General features: G+C 40.1%; 1 pseudogene; it reads right to left on the bottom strand.

Moving 5' to 3' along the window:
• Positions 1–9,055: 9,055 nt before the first annotated feature.
• Positions 9,056–9,359, bottom strand: LOC142851188 (ribosomal biogenesis factor pseudogene; annotated as a pseudogene).
• Between the last annotated feature and the right edge of the window lie 6,424 nt (positions 9,360–15,783).

Here is a 15,783-nt window from a genome sequence, read left to right as displayed (position 1 = left end):
TTATTTTCACCAAACTCTTCTTCCAGAACTCTTTCCTAGTTTTCATGAAGTATTTGGCGAGCTATGGTTGTGTCCTGATGTTTGCTCTTTCACTTAGGTTCTAAGCTTCCTGTCTGTGTGAGTGTGTGTCTGTTTGTCGCATTCTATATCCTTTTGATGGACACAGGGGAGAGACGGGTCCCCTTCTAGGGGTATGGAGCCAGTGGCACATTTGGGGATGGAATCTCTTGCTTTTTAAGAGACACAACACTCCTAGGGGGTACTACACTGCTTCTGGTGCCCAACTGTTACTGTCCTGGAATTGCTTTTCCTGTTTGTCACACAGAGCAATGAAAAGACAAAAAGAACTGCTTGATTGTCCCTGCTGCAGGTGATAAAATCATCTTGACCATTTGATCCAGGCATGCCTCACAGTCCCAAGACTCGTTTTCCCTAAACCTGGAGCAAGACTGAAGCCTTTTTCACAGTTAGAGATGCTGCCACGTTCATGAGTTTACAGCAGCGATTCCTTCTTTCATTGTTATCCCAATTCCATTTTCTGTTTTCTATTGTTCTGATCCCAGCACGGGGTGTGTGTCTGTGCACGCATGTGCCCAAACATGTGGGCACACAAAGACATTTCGTTCATGTAAGTGTTAGGGTTTGGATCATGAGAGGAATTATCTGTGTTTATATTTCTATACTGTTGTTTGGTTCTTCTTTGAGACGTGTTCTTACTATGTAGCTCAGCTGTCCTGTAACTTACTATGTAGACCAGGCTAGCCTTGAGCTTGCAGCAATCCACCTGCCTCTGCCTCCTGAGTGTTGTGGTTCTGTAGAAGTTTTTTTTTTTTTTTTTTTTTTGGTTTTTCGAGACAGGGTTTCTCTGTAGAGCCCATCCTGACACTAGCTCTTGTAGACCAGGCTGGCCTCGAACTCACAGAGATCCATCTGCCTCTGCCTCCCGAGTGCTGGGATTAAAGGCGTGCGCCACCACCGCCCGGCCTGTAGAAGTTTTCAAAACCTTTTAGTACAAATACTACTCTTAAAATGAAGTGTATAGAGAAGGTCACTACAGTAAAGAAATAAGAGCAATATTATTGGACTAAAACAAAAGAGAGAGCCTTCCTTAATTGTGAACTATTCCATGTCTTCCTTGTTTACCACTATAGCTACTGAAACCCTTCATGGAATCTTAGAACCCTAAAGATTCACTTAGAAATAACTGGAGTTATCTATAGTTCAGGTACATCTGGCCCTACTAGTCCCTCCCTTCCTTTCCCTCACGTGTGTGTGTGTGTGTGTGTGTGTGTGTGTGTGTGTGTGTGTAGTTTGAACCGAGGATCTTACCTATGCTGGTAAACACAACCATTGAGCTATATCCCCCAAAATTAATACATTCTTTTTTTACATGTATGAGTGTTTTGTCTCACATATGTCTGTGTACACATGTGCACTTACCAGGTACACACAGTGATCAAAAGACCATGCCATATTTCCCAAAAGTGGAGTTCTAGAATTTCTGGAATGAGCCAACATGTGGATGCTGGGACTGAACACTGATCATCTGTAAGATTAGTGAGTGCTCTTAGCCACTTAGCCATCTTTCCACACAAGACAGCTATAATTTATAATAAATAAATAATTAGGAACTAGCATTATTATTTTTATTATTATTTGTTGGGTAATGTATTTTAAGGTATGTTACTTTTGTTTATGTTGCATTTAACTGTGAAGCTGTGTTACTGTGCCTGTCTAAAACATCTGATTGTCTAATAAAGAGCTGAATAGCCAATATTGAGGCAGAGGAGAGGAATAAGTGGGGTTGGTAGGCAGAGAGGATAAATATGAGGAGAGATCTAGGGAATGAGAAAGAGAGGAGGAGGGGCTGAGGCACCAGCCACACAGTCAGACAGGGAGTAAGAAGGAAAGAAAAGGTATGCAGGAATTGGAAAGGATAAAAGCCCCGAGGCCAAAGATAAATGGGGTAATTTAAGTTAAGAAAAGCTGGCAAGAAACGAGCCAAGCTAAGACTGGGCCTTCATAACCAAGAATGAAGTCATAAGTCTTCGTGTATGATTTATCTGGGAACTGGGTGGTGCCCCCCCCCCCGCCAAAATTTAAAAGACTAGAGAATCAAAAGGGGAAAATAAAACTTCACCCAATAATTATCATTAAAATAAAAACATTGTCTCCTAACCTTAGGCTTACCTAGGTACTAAGACTAGCTCTTGCCATTTTTTGGCAATTTCCTATTAGAGAAAACCTTTTCAAGTTTACAGAATAGGGTTGGCAATTCACATAAAGATCAAGCTCCAGTTGTCTTGGGACAGGTGCTCCTAGACTAAGAAGAGCAGCAGCTGCAGACTCTAACTAGCTGCCCTGTGGCCACTCTGATAGAGACTACAAGTCAGTGAGCCCAAGGACTGACCTGGGTTTGTAATCCAAAGCCAGAACAGTCTCCCTTTCAACAATACATCCCATTATTAAACACTAGGCAAGTGCCATGTATCCCAGTAGCAGAATCTGAATTATTTTTATCTTGAAGTGTCCTCATGACTTAAGCTTGTGGGAAGCTGTGCTTGCCAGAAATAGACTGACAACTTTATTAAGGAACACTTAGCTGAAACAAATCTGGATGCCTTCTCATATTGAAATCAATATATTGTATAAGAAAGATGTAAAATGGAGTGACTTTCATGTAGATTTATTTTTGTGAATTTTTAAATTACATCCACTCAAGAAATAATTTCATATATCCACATAGAAGACTTTCAATTATATTTCTAAAAAAAAACTTATTAGGGACTGGAGTGATGTCTCAGTGGTTAAGAAAGCCTCCTGCTCTTACAGAGGACCTGGGTTCAGTTCCCAGCACCCACATGGTGGATCACAGACATCTGTAACTCCAGTTCCAGGAGATCTGGCACTTTCTTCTGATGTCTGCAGGCACTGGGCATGCTTGTGGTGTATAAACATGCAAAACACTCATGCACATAAAATGAAATACATCTTTTCTCTCCTTTCTCTGTGGCTTCCAGGATCAAACTTAGGTCATCAGGGTTGAAGGTGAGTGCTTTTACTCATTGAACGATCTTTCATCCCCCTTTAATTCTATATCAAACAACCAAAAGCTTCACTTTTGTTCTAGATTAATTTTTATTTTTACAACACCAATATGAATTTGATCGTTTAAAAAAATGCAATCTTAAATAAGGAGTAAAGCCACAGGAAAAAAAAACAAACCACTTAGCTTCATATTTACAGTAATATTTTTATATTGACCTCAACTTTAACAGTTTTTAACAAACACATTGAAACTTTTAAAAAAGCTGAGCTAGCATAGATGGAGTGAGTCCTCTAACTAGGCAAAACAAAGAATTATAAAATTCAAGTTTCCGTAAGTGAAGACTTTGGGATCAACAGTATTTTGTTTATCCAGTTTAATTTTCTATAGTAAACACTTTAGGCATATTTTATATGAAGAAAAATTATCCTTGAAGATCCATCACCCAAAGACTCCCAGATTCTCACTGTGAGCATTTTGGTCTACTTGTTTTTTCATTCCTACACACACATATGTAAGAGGATGTCCAAATGTCCTCTTCGTTACAGTTACCTATCTGCCTTATCGTCTGAGTCAGACAATATTTACGTGACATTTCTCATGTTTAATATTGTAAAGCAAGTGGTTTCTTCATTTTAAAAAGAAACTGCAGCCTGGTGGCCACAAAGACTTGTAATCCCAGCACTCTGGAGGATGAGGCAGAAAAATTTCCCAGTTTGGAAGACCAGTTCAAGCTACTAATGGAATGCAAAATGAGTGCTGAATATAGTGTCTTTGCTGAATATAGTGTCTTTGAGTAATTTACTGAGAGTCATGGTGAGAAAAAAACATTCTGCATATGGGAAGAAGAAGAAATGAAAAATTATTGACTGAATGAAAAAATGGCAGAGAATGGCCATATGTTTTCCAAATTCATTTCTTTTTCCTCATAGGCACTGACTTAAACATTTCTCACCTGTGCTACAATTAGCTGACTGTAAAGGGCCAGGTAATTTAGTTCTGGCCAATTAAACCTGGGCAAAGTTGTCATATGGTAGTTCAAATATTCTGATGGTTTGTATGCTAATGACCCCATAGGCCCATATGTTTGAATGTTTGATACCCAGTTAGTGCGACTGTTTGGGAAGGATTAGGAGGTGTGGCCTTGATGGAATAAATATAAATATGGCCTTGTTTGCCGGGCAATGGTGGCGCACGCCTTTAATCCCAGCACTCGGGAGGCAGAGGTAGGCGGATCTCTGTGAGTTCGAGACCAGCCTGGTCTACAGAGCTAGTTCCAGGACAGGCTCCAAAGCCACAGAGAAACCCTGTCTCAAAAAAAACAAAAAAAAATAATAAATATGGCCTTGTTTGAGGGGATGTGTCACTGGGGATGCACTGTGGGACTTCAAAAGCCCACACCAAGTAGAGTCCCTCTCTGTGGTGTTTCTCTATGTACCTTTCTCTCTCTCTCTCTCTCTCTCTCTCTCTCTCTCTCTCTCTCTCTCTCTCTCTCTCTCTCTCTCCCTCTCTCTCTCCCCTGCTTGTGGATTAGATTTAAGCTCTCAGCTGCTCAAGCACTATGCTTGCCTGCCTGCTGCCATGCTTTCTGCCATAATAGCCATGAGCTCACCCTCCGATAAAGTAAACAAGCTACCAGTTAAATGCTCTCTTCTTTACATTGCCTTGGTCATGGTGTCTCTTCATAGTAATAGAACACTAACTAAGACAGGTATAATCCTGAAAACATTCCACACCATCCTCGATGCTCTTCCACCCATCATCTACTCACTGGGTGAATCACCCAAGCATTCTTATTTTGTCTTTTTTTTTTTTTCTGAAGCTGAGGACCGAACCCAGGGCCTTGCGCTTGCTAGGCAAGCGCTTTACCACTGAACTAAATCCCCAACCCCCACCCAAGCATTCTTAAACTATTCAGTTAGCAAACCCCCACTTGACCACACTGCACAACAAAAAGGCTCTTCTTGAATAAAGCCCCTGAGAGTATGGAATTATTAAAAGAAGCAAGGGCTGACAAAATGAGTCACCTGAACCACATGGTAAAAGAAGAAAGCCAACTTCCACAGGTGTTCACTGACTTCCATACTTGTGCCGACACATTCACACACGTGCACACACACACACACACACACTCAATAAATAAATAAATAAATGCAATAAAAGAAGCTAGTGTGTTCTTTGGGTTTGGGGGATTTTAATTCTGGTTTGAGATATGGTCTCTCTAAACACCATAGACCATCCTGTTTTGCCCAACATGGTATGATCCTAAAAACCTAACTGGGGCTGTGAGGGAACTAAGAAAGGACAGATTCACGCAAATGTACAGACACACATACAGAAAAGCTCAGCTGTGCACACACTGACGGAGTGCACCAATTACACAGCAACCTAGAACCTCATCTACTTACTATATACAACATGAGTGGGTATCTAGTCATAAATGGTGCAGACACGATTTGGTTGTTTTTGTCAGCTACTATAAGATCATGGGTGTTTTTCTATGGTGCCATACAGCATTTGTAATGATTACACTAGAGACCATATGGCATTCTTTCTAACTGATCATATTCTGTCATCTGCTCAGGCCTGCTAAGCCAAAAGCCTGGGCTATACCTAGACTTCTCCTCCTAACTGCTCTCTTGCCTAGATGACTGCAAATATTTCCTAATTGATACCCTGGTTAATGATGGTCATCTATCAATCTGCCATACAACACATAGGAGCCAGATGTCAAACACACTTCTCCAAGGACTTGCAACCAGCTCTCCTTTAGAGATCAAACTACAGCTAATTACCCACATAGACTTTCAGATGTTGGCAGCCTCATTATTAACTCCAAAGACAGGCACTTTAAGGAGAAGATCTATATTAATACACCTTCAAAAACGTTACTATGGGGCTAGGGATGTAGCTTAGTTGGTAGAGTGCTGCCTAGCTTTCAAAAACCCTGGATTTGATCCCCACCACCAAATAAAATTAGATGTGGACCATACCTGGAATCCCAGCAATCATTTTCAAAGTGTAACCAGGAAAACCAGGAGTTCAAGGCCAGCCTAGACTTTGCGAGACGTTGCCTCAAAAACAAAACAAAGCAGGGGCTAGAGTGACAGCATAGTCAATTAAGTGCTTGCCAAACACGCTTGAGGATTGGAGTTCAAACCCCAACATCCACATAATAAGATGGACGTGATGGTATACAGATAATCCCAGTGTAGATTCCTGGGGTTTGCTGGCCAGCCAACCTAGTCTAATAGGCTAGTCCTAGGTCCCAGTGAAAGACACTATCTCTCCAACAAAGTGGACAGCTTGAGAAAAGACACCAGAGTTTGACATTCATCCCCTACATGCATGTATATAACTGCACAAACATGCTAGTACACAAAGTGTCAGGATGCATTGTGTGTGGCTTGTGCTTATAATCCTGGCATTTAGAGGCTGAGACAGTAGAATTACCACATGTTCAGGGTGAGCCTCAGCTACATACTGAGACATTACCTGATAAAAGCAATGTCCTAGGGCTAGACAGTTGACTCAGCAGTTAAGAGTACTGGCTGCTCTTCAGAGGACCCAAGTTTGTTTCCCAGCACCCACATGGTGGATCACAACCATCTGTGGATCTGATGCCCCTTTATGGCCTCTGTGGACACTAGGTATATGCATGATTTACATACATATATGCAGGAAAAATACTCATACATTTAAAATAAAATAAATCTTAAAAACGTTTTTTTAAAGTGTCCATTCTTTTACACTATTTTGGGGTTTCTGTTGCTGTGAAGAGACACCATCACCATGGCAACTCTTATAAAGGAAAACATTTAATTGGGGCTGGTTTACAGTTTCAGAGGTTTAGGTCATTATTGCCACGGTGGGACCTGGTGGCAGGCAGGCAGACATGGTGCTGGAGAAGGAACTGAGAGTGGAGAAGGAGCTACATCTTGATTCTGCAGGCAGCAGGGAGTGGTCTGAAACACTGTGTATGGCTTGATCATATATATGAGAATTAAAGCCCACTTCCACTATGACACACTTCTCCAACAGGGCCATACCTACTCCAACAAGCCACACCTCCTAATAGTGCCACTCCTTATGAGCTTATGGGGGCAAACCACATCTAGACTACCACATACATTCTGCTAAAGCTGTGATACAAGCAAAGTTGCCCATAGGTGTTCCTATCTACCTATTAACCTTCTAAATATGCTTCATAGTTAGAACTATGCATGTCCAAAAATGGACCCATTTTCCTCTTGATATTGTAAGCTGATTGCATTCTTCTATATGTGTAGGCTCCTAAATAAAATACCCATGCCTCCTTTGATGCAAGGGGCCATTGCTTTAGAAACAACTTTCACACTCTGCTTAGGAAATAACTCCCATCACCATCTGCCACAGAAACAAACTTGGTTCGCTAATATCTTTGCGGTGCTTGTTTGGGATTTAAACTCACCATAACACAAACATAATGTGCATTACATTCAGCTACATCAACATCCTCACCAGCCCTACCTCCCCATACACTTTCTATGCTCCCCGAAAAGCAGAGAGTAATTGTGTGTGTGTGTGTGTGTGTGTCCAGAATAACTTTCCTTCTTCCTTTTTCCCCCACATACGTGGCAAATATCTACTCACTCTTTTAACACTTGGTACTAAAGATCACCTCCTGTAGGGAGTATCTCGTACCTTCCCCATAAGAAAGGAAATGCTCCACGTTCTATACTCCTAGATGAATATGAATTTCTCCCCATTCTTCTACTTTCCACATCTAATTCACGCCTATCATTCTTAGCACAATAGGAATCATGTTCTCTTCGAGTTATTATTTCTAGCAGTCTAACATCTGTCACCAGTAGGTTCCAATAAATACTTTTCTTCAAATCAATAAGTATAACTACTGCCAATTTAGCACTATTTTCCAAGCACTGTTCAGATTGCTTTTCACATGTCATCTCAACCTTTGAACAATTCTACAAGATAGATATTATCACCATTTTCAAGTTGAGAAAACTGAAGCAGAAAGCTGCTAGGCAACTTGCCTCAAATCACCTCACAGCTAGTCAGTTAAGGGCAAGACAAGGATTTGAAATAAATGCCATTTCTATAATCTCTACCCATCCCACACATATTCCTTCCTTGTGGAATATATATATTACCTGTTCTTTCCTCCTTCCCTTTAAAGTTGGTAAACACCCACAAAGAAAGTTTAAAGACACATTACAAGATAAAGACTTTTTTCTGGATTTTCTTATATCCAGTGACAACTTCACCATGTGTTGCTTGTGCCAAGGAGATGACAGCTTGAAGGGCATCCAGCAGCCCCGGCAGATATGGGGTAATAATGCAGGTCAGGCCAAGTACACTGAGTGTTCCTTCAAGGACATGCAGCTGGAGATCGATGAGCTTTGGCCAACCGGCCCAGCTTCACAATATGTTTTAATATTATTTTTCTTTTATTGAAAATAGCTTTTATTCTCACATAAAATATCCTGATTACAGTTTCCTTTCCATCTACTTCTTCCATTTCCTCCCAACCTCCCTTGCCGTCCAGATCCACTCCCTTTCTTTCTCTCCTTAGAAAACCAACAGGCATCTTAGGAATAATAATAAAATAAAAGTTGGTGGTGGCACATGGTCTTTAATCCCAGCACCTAGGAGACAGAGGCAGGCAGATCTCTTGAGTTTGAGGTCAGCCTGGTCTACAGCACATCTATTGAATGCAGTTGGTAAACATCCTTTCCTGTACTGTAGGCTGCTGCTTTGTCTGAACAACAGTGTGTTTTACCATGCAGAAGCCTTTGCTGATCTTAGTGTCTGCATTAATAGCCTTCTGTCCAGACAGTATTCTCCAGTGCCCATGAGTTAAAGGCTGTTCCTACCTTCTCATCTATCAGGTTCAATGTATTTGGTTTTTTCTTTTGTTTTGTTTTTTGTTTTTTAGGTTTTCTTTTGTTTTGTTTTTATAAAACGTTCAATTTATTGATCTTAGGGGGAGTGTGCTATACTGTCACAGTGTCACAATTGAGCCGTTAGTCTTGTTGCTTCATCAATATTAGCTGGTTCATTTTCATGGTGCTTCAGCTCTTTCTGCACAGTTTTAAGAGAAAGGCTGTTTGAAAAGCTTGCAAGTTCTTTCTGTATGTCTACAAAAGCTCTGTTCATTCTGTTGACTTTTTCATCATTCATAATGTTTATCTTCTTAAGATTAATAGTAACTGATTTTGCCTTGTTTTTAGCCTTGAAGGGTTTTTTGGCTGGCTATATGAAATACATTCCTGGACTTCTGCCCTTCTAATTTGTTCTTGGCCATTGTGTTTTATGCAATTTAACTTAGTTATTCTTCACCACAACCCTTTTGGTAAATGCTATTATCCCCATTTTACAGATTTTAAAAGAATGATGCAAAGAGTTTGCCAAGGTTTAAGGGTTTGTTTCGCAAACACACACACACACACACACACAAAAGGTTTGTGCTGGTACACACCTTTAATCCCAGCTCTCAGGAGGAAGCAGCAGGTGAATCTCTTTAAGTTCCAGGCCAGCCTGCAGCCAGGGCTACGCAAAGAAACTCTGTCTCGAAAAATCAATACACACACACTAGACAGTAGGAAATACATGATTACAGGAGTAAACAGTATACAAAAAACTAAACTGATTTACTAATCAGTAGTAAGTCTGAAGTAATAATCCATAATTAGATATTTTATATACACAAAGAAGTCAACATAAAGCATACACAGGTGTAAAGGTGTAACACACCCGAATGACGAGAGACGTTTCCTAAGCTAGAACAAGAACAGTTCGAGCACATCAACAACCTAACTGAAGCCAGGGATTGGGAAAGCTGATGGTTTCATGAAGATTGTGGTGAAGACACCCTCAAAACACAGGCAAACTGCCAAGGGGTGGCCACATTGTTTCCGGTCTGGGTGGGTGGGTCCACAGCCCCAAGGAACAGGCATCCTGGTGGAGGAGGCAGAAAAGAGCCATGGGAGCCGCTGCAGCCAGAAGTTCCACTATGCCCTACCTGAGCCCAAACATTTCACCCCAGCGTGCAGACAAACCTTGTAAGCCCAATGTATTTATTTGGTTATGTTGAGTTTTTGATTAATTTGGAGTTTTGTGTACGATGATAAATATGGATCTATTTGCATTCTTCTACATGTAGTCATCCAGTTATACCAACAAATTTTTTTGAAGATGCTGTCTTTTTCCCAGTATGTCTTTATGGCTTCTATATAAGAAAAAACTCGGGTGTTCATATGTGTGTGGATTTAAGTCTGGGTTTTCAATTCGATTCCATTAATCAACATGTCTGTTTTTATGCTAATACCATGATCTTTTAAAAACATCTATAGCTTTGTAGTATAACTTGCGGTCAGGAATGGTGAGCCTTTTGCAGTTATTTTATTTATTTGAGATGGTTTTTGTCATCCTGGGTTTTTTATGTTTCCATACAAAGTTGAGGTCTCTTCAAGATCTGTGAAGAATTGTGTTGAAATTTTGATGGGGATTGCACTGAGTCTGTAGATTGCTTTTGGTAGGATGGCCATTTTTACTATGTTAATCCTACTGATTCATGAGCACTGGAGATCTTTCCACCTTCTGGTATCTTCTTCAGTTTCTCCAAAGACTTGAAGTTTTTATCATATAGGCCTTTCATTTGCTTGGTTAGAGTTATGCTGAGACACTTTGCATTATCTGGGACCATTTATGAAAAGTGTTGTTTCCCCAATGTCTTTCTCAGTCCATTTGTCATTTATTTATCCAAGGGCTACTGATTTTTGTGAGTTAATTTTTGTGTCCAGCTACTTTGCTGAAAGTGTTTACCGGCTGTAGGAGTTCCGCTGTGGAATCTCTAGGGTCACTGTAACTTGAAGTGTGATCCTAATTAGACTTATCAAATAAAACCAGGAATCAGATATTGGGGTAAAAGCTGAAAGATCAGAGAAGGAGAACAGTCAGCTACCAGAAACTTAACTCTACTAAATCTCAGACTGAAAGGAGAGGTTCTGTCTCTATGAATCCTCAGACTAAATGGGGGAGATGCTGTTTCTATGAATCTTCAGATTGAATGGAAGAGATCATGTCTCTATGAATCCTCAGACTGAATGGGCCCACGATTCTGTCTCCACCCATCTTACATTCCTGTCTTTACCTCCTTGGTGCTGGGATAAAAGGTGTGTGCCTCCCAAGTACCAGGATCAAAGGCTTGAGATCCCAGGTGCTGGGATCAAAGGTATGAGCCACTGCCCAGCTGTTTCTTGTAGACTGGTTCAATCTCACACAGCTCAAGGTGGCCTTGAACTCCTGATCTTCCTGCTTCCTCCTCCCTCCCAAAAGCTTGGATTAAAGGTGTGTGCCACCACTGCCTGGCCTCAGAGTTAATTAGCTGTTAGCTTTGCCATCTGCACTCCAGGCAAGTTTTATTTGCCAGAACACAAAGTATCACAGAACAGTCACTTCTTTTTGTTCTAGAGCTTTCAGGCATGCTGTTAAGTTACTAGTATGAGATGGCTCTAATTTTTTTTTTATATAGGCACTTAGTGCTGTGAACTTGCCTCTTAGAACTACCTTTACTGTGTCCCATAAATTTGGGTATGCTATATATTCATTTTCATTTAATTATAGAAAGTTTTTAATCTTGTTTCTTAATTTCTGTCTTGACCCATTTTCATTCTGTAGTAAGTTTTGATGTCCATAAGTTTGTTAAGGTTTTTATTGTTTTTGGTGTTGTTGATATCCATCTTTAATCTATGGTGGTCAGATAGGATACAAGCTATTATTTCAAATATCTTGTCTATGTTGAGATTTGTTTTGTGTCTGAATATGCTGTCAATTTTGGGAAAAGTCCCATGAGGTGCTAGGAAGAAGGTATTGTTTTGTGTTTGTTTGGATGAAATGTTCTATAAGCATTTGGTTGTTCATTAGCTCCAGTATCTCTTTGCTTACTTTTTGTTTTGTTTTGTTTTATTTTTTGTTTTTTGAGATGGGGTTTCTCTGCAGCTTTGGAGCCTGTCCTGAAACTCACTCTTGTAGACCAGGCTGGCCTCAAACTCACAGAGATTCACCTGCCTCTGCTTTCCAAGTGCTGGGATTAAAGGCGTGCGCCACCACCGCCCGTCTTCTTTACTTACTTTTTATCTGAGTGACCTGACTATTAGCAAGAGTGTGGTATTGAAATCTGCCATTATCAGTGTGTGAGGTAAATATGTTCTTTGAGTTGAAGTAGTGTTTCTTTTATGAACTTGGGTTCCCTTATGTTTGCTGCATAGATATTAAAAACTGCAAAATCCAAAATCCTCTTGGTAAGTTTTTCCTTTGATGAGTATATGGTGCCCATCCCTATTTCTTGATTAGTTTTGCTTTGAAGCCTATTTTATCAGATATTAAAATGACTATACCAGCTTGCTTCTTAGATCCATTTCCTTAGAATAACCTTTTCCATCTTTTTAACCTGAGGTGCTATCTATTATTGATGTTAAGGTGTGTTTCTTGGATTTAGCAGAAGGGTGGATTCTGTTTTTGAATACATTGTTAGTCTGTGCCATTTTATTTGGGGATTGAGACCACTGATGTAAGATAACAATGAGCAGTGTTTGTTGATTCCTATTATTTTACGTGTGTGTGTGTGTGTTTCCCCTCTTTTATTTTGCTGGTCTGGGATTGTTTATTCCTTATGTTTTCACGTGTGTCATTAGCCTCTTTAGGGTTAAGTTTTTCTTCCAGTGTTTTCTGAAGAGCTGGATTTATTGGTACATATTGCTTGAATTTTATCATGAAATATCTTATTTCCCCCATCTATTATAATTCAAAGATTTGCTGGATATAATAGCCTTAGCTGGCATCTGTGGTCTCTTAGAGTCTGTAGAACATCTGTCCAGGCTCATCTGGGTTTAGATTCTCCAATGAGAAGTCAGGTGTTTTCCTAATAGATTTGCCTTTATATATTACTTGGTCTTTTTCTCTTTCAACTTTTAATATTCTTTCTTTGTTTTATACCTTTGTTTTTATTTCTTTCATTTGTGATTTACTTATATAGTCCCATGGTGTGACCATGGCAATCTTATAAAGGAAAACATCATTTAGTAGGGGTCTGACAGCTTCATTATGGTGGGACATGGCAGCGTGCAGACAGACATGGTGCTAGAGAGGTATCTTGCACAGATAACAGGAAGTGGACTGAGGCACTGGGTGTGCCTCACATATGAGGCCTCAAAGCTCACAGTGACACGCTTGCTCCAACAAGATCACACCTGCTCTAACAAGGCCAGACCTCCTAATAGTGACACTCCCTTTGGGGGCCATTTTCTTTCAAACCGCCGCACTCTAGTATCTGACCCTCAAAGGCTTATAGTCATATCATAATGCAAAAATGCGTTCAGTTCAGCTTCAAAGTCCCCATTGTCTATCCCAGACCTTTGGTGTTCTGATTATTATGTGCCGAGGGTACTTTCTTTTCTTGCCCAGTCTATTCGGTGTTCTGTGTGCTTCTTGTACATTGATATGCATCTCCTTTTTTAGGTTAGGGAAATTTTCGTATATGATTTTGTTGAAAATATTTTCTGTACATGGGTTTCTTCTTCCTCCTCTATTCCTATTATTCTTAGATTTGATCTTTTCATGGTATCTCAGATTTTCTGGACATTTTGTGTCCTTTTTTTTTATTGTTGTTGTTTGTTTGTTTTTAACATTTTCTTTGATTAAGAAACTGTTAAGGTTTCTCCTATTATGTCTTCAATGCCCAAGATTCTCTCTTCCATCTCTTGTACTGTATTGGTGAGGATTGCTCCTGAGGTTCTTGTTTGAATTCCTGAATTTCTTACCAAGAGTTGCCTTGGTGGTGGTGTTTCTTCAAATAGTGACTTTAAAATAGTGACTTGAACTATTTTATTACTTTCCTTCCACTGGTCTTTGTGTTTTCATAGGTTTCCTTAAGGGATTTGTTCGTTTCCTCTTTAAGGATCTCTATCATATTCATAAATGCTGTTCTAAGATCTTTGTCTGGTGTTTCAGCTATGTTGGGATTTTCAGCGCCAACTGCAGTAGGGTTACTGGGCTTCAGGTGAGACATATTGCCCATGCTGGTTTTGATTATGTTTTTATGTTGCCATCTAGGCATTTGGGTTCTGGAAGATTGTAATTCTACATGCTGGTGTCTGGTCTTTGCTGAGCAGTTGTTTTACTCCTCATTTTCTGTTGCCTTCTCTGGTTCTTATGAGGCTGTGGAAGCTGTATGTTGCCTGTATTTGCGTGGAACTCAGAGGACATCAGTGTTCCCTTTCCTCCCTCTTCCTTCCCCTTCAACCCTCTCTCATGGTCCCCATGCTCTCAATATACTCAGGAGATCTTTTCTTTTTCTACTTACCATGTAGATTAGATCCATGTATGTCTCTCTTAGGGTCCTCATGTTGTCTAGGTTCTCTGGGTTTGTGAATTGTAGGCTGGTTTTTCTTCGCTTTATGTCTAAAAGCCACTTATAAGTGAATACATACTATATTTGTTTTTCTGGGTCTGAGTTACCTCACTCAATATGATGTTTTCTATATCCATTGATTTGCCTGCAAATTTCAAGATGTCATTTTTTCCCCACTGTGTAGTACTCCATTGTGTAAATGTGCCACATTTTCCTTATCCTTATCAATGGGCATTTAGGTTGTTTCCAGGTTCTGGCTATAACAAACAATGTTGCTATGAACATAGTTGAGCACATAACCTTGTGGTACGATTGAGCATCTTTTGAGTATATACACAAAAGTGGCATTGCTAGGTCTTGAGGAAGGTTGTTTCCTAATTTTCTAATAAATCACCATGGTGATATCCAAAGGGGCTGTACCAGTTTGCACTCCCACCAACAATGGAGGAGTGTTCCCTTTACCCTACAACCTCTCCAGCATAAGTTGTCATCAGTGTTTTTGATCTTGGCCATTCTTACAGGTATAAGATGGAATCTCAGAGTTATTTTGATTTGCATTTCTCTGATTCAGTGCCCTTTTTTTTTATCCAAATAGTATGAATATGTACTTTTGAAGCTAACCCTACCTAAGTCTAACTACATGCAGCTGCCATGCTGTGTGTGAGGAAACCCATGACAGCCAAGCAAAGATAGAATATGGAGATAGAATGATGACCAGCCAGCCCAAGACATCCAACCGCTCAAACCTATGCCATACTTAGGCATGGAGGATCTATTTAGGACGTTTCTGTTTCATCAGATTCAATATGGTAAAAAAAAAAAAATCCTGAGAAATGCAGTTGAAATCAGTTAATCCTGTGCAACTGCTAGAACAAACATCATGGACTAGGTAACTTATAAACACATTTGTTCCACATGGATCTGAAAGCTACTAGTCAGCAAGCCACTAGAGGGATTGGGTTGTGCTGGACACCCTCTTATGAAACACAGACCCCCAACTTTTCACTGTCTTCATGTGTCTCTTTGGGTCTCTTATGACGGTATTGATCTTATTAGTGAAGGTTCCGTCATGATCTAATAGCCTCCTAAAGCCCCATCATACTGGCAAGTAGGACATGAAGACCATAACAACTTTGTGATCCCCACTGAGCCAGACCCACCATTTGTAGCCATTTCCGCCATCACAGTCATGATGGAACTGAGTCCTTTTCATATTCCAGACCCCACATAAGAGCAAAATAAATGTTTTTCACAATAAAATAGGAAGTTGACAAAAATATTTTTTTCCTACCATGGAGTGCCAAAAGATATTTAAATGAAAAAT

The sequence above is a fragment of the Microtus pennsylvanicus genome, chromosome 5 (genome assembly GCF_037038515.1).
Source record: "Microtus pennsylvanicus isolate mMicPen1 chromosome 5, mMicPen1.hap1, whole genome shotgun sequence".
NCBI lineage: Eukaryota > Metazoa > Chordata > Mammalia > Rodentia > Cricetidae > Microtus > Microtus pennsylvanicus.
This window is presented reverse-complemented; position numbering and strand designations above follow the sequence as displayed.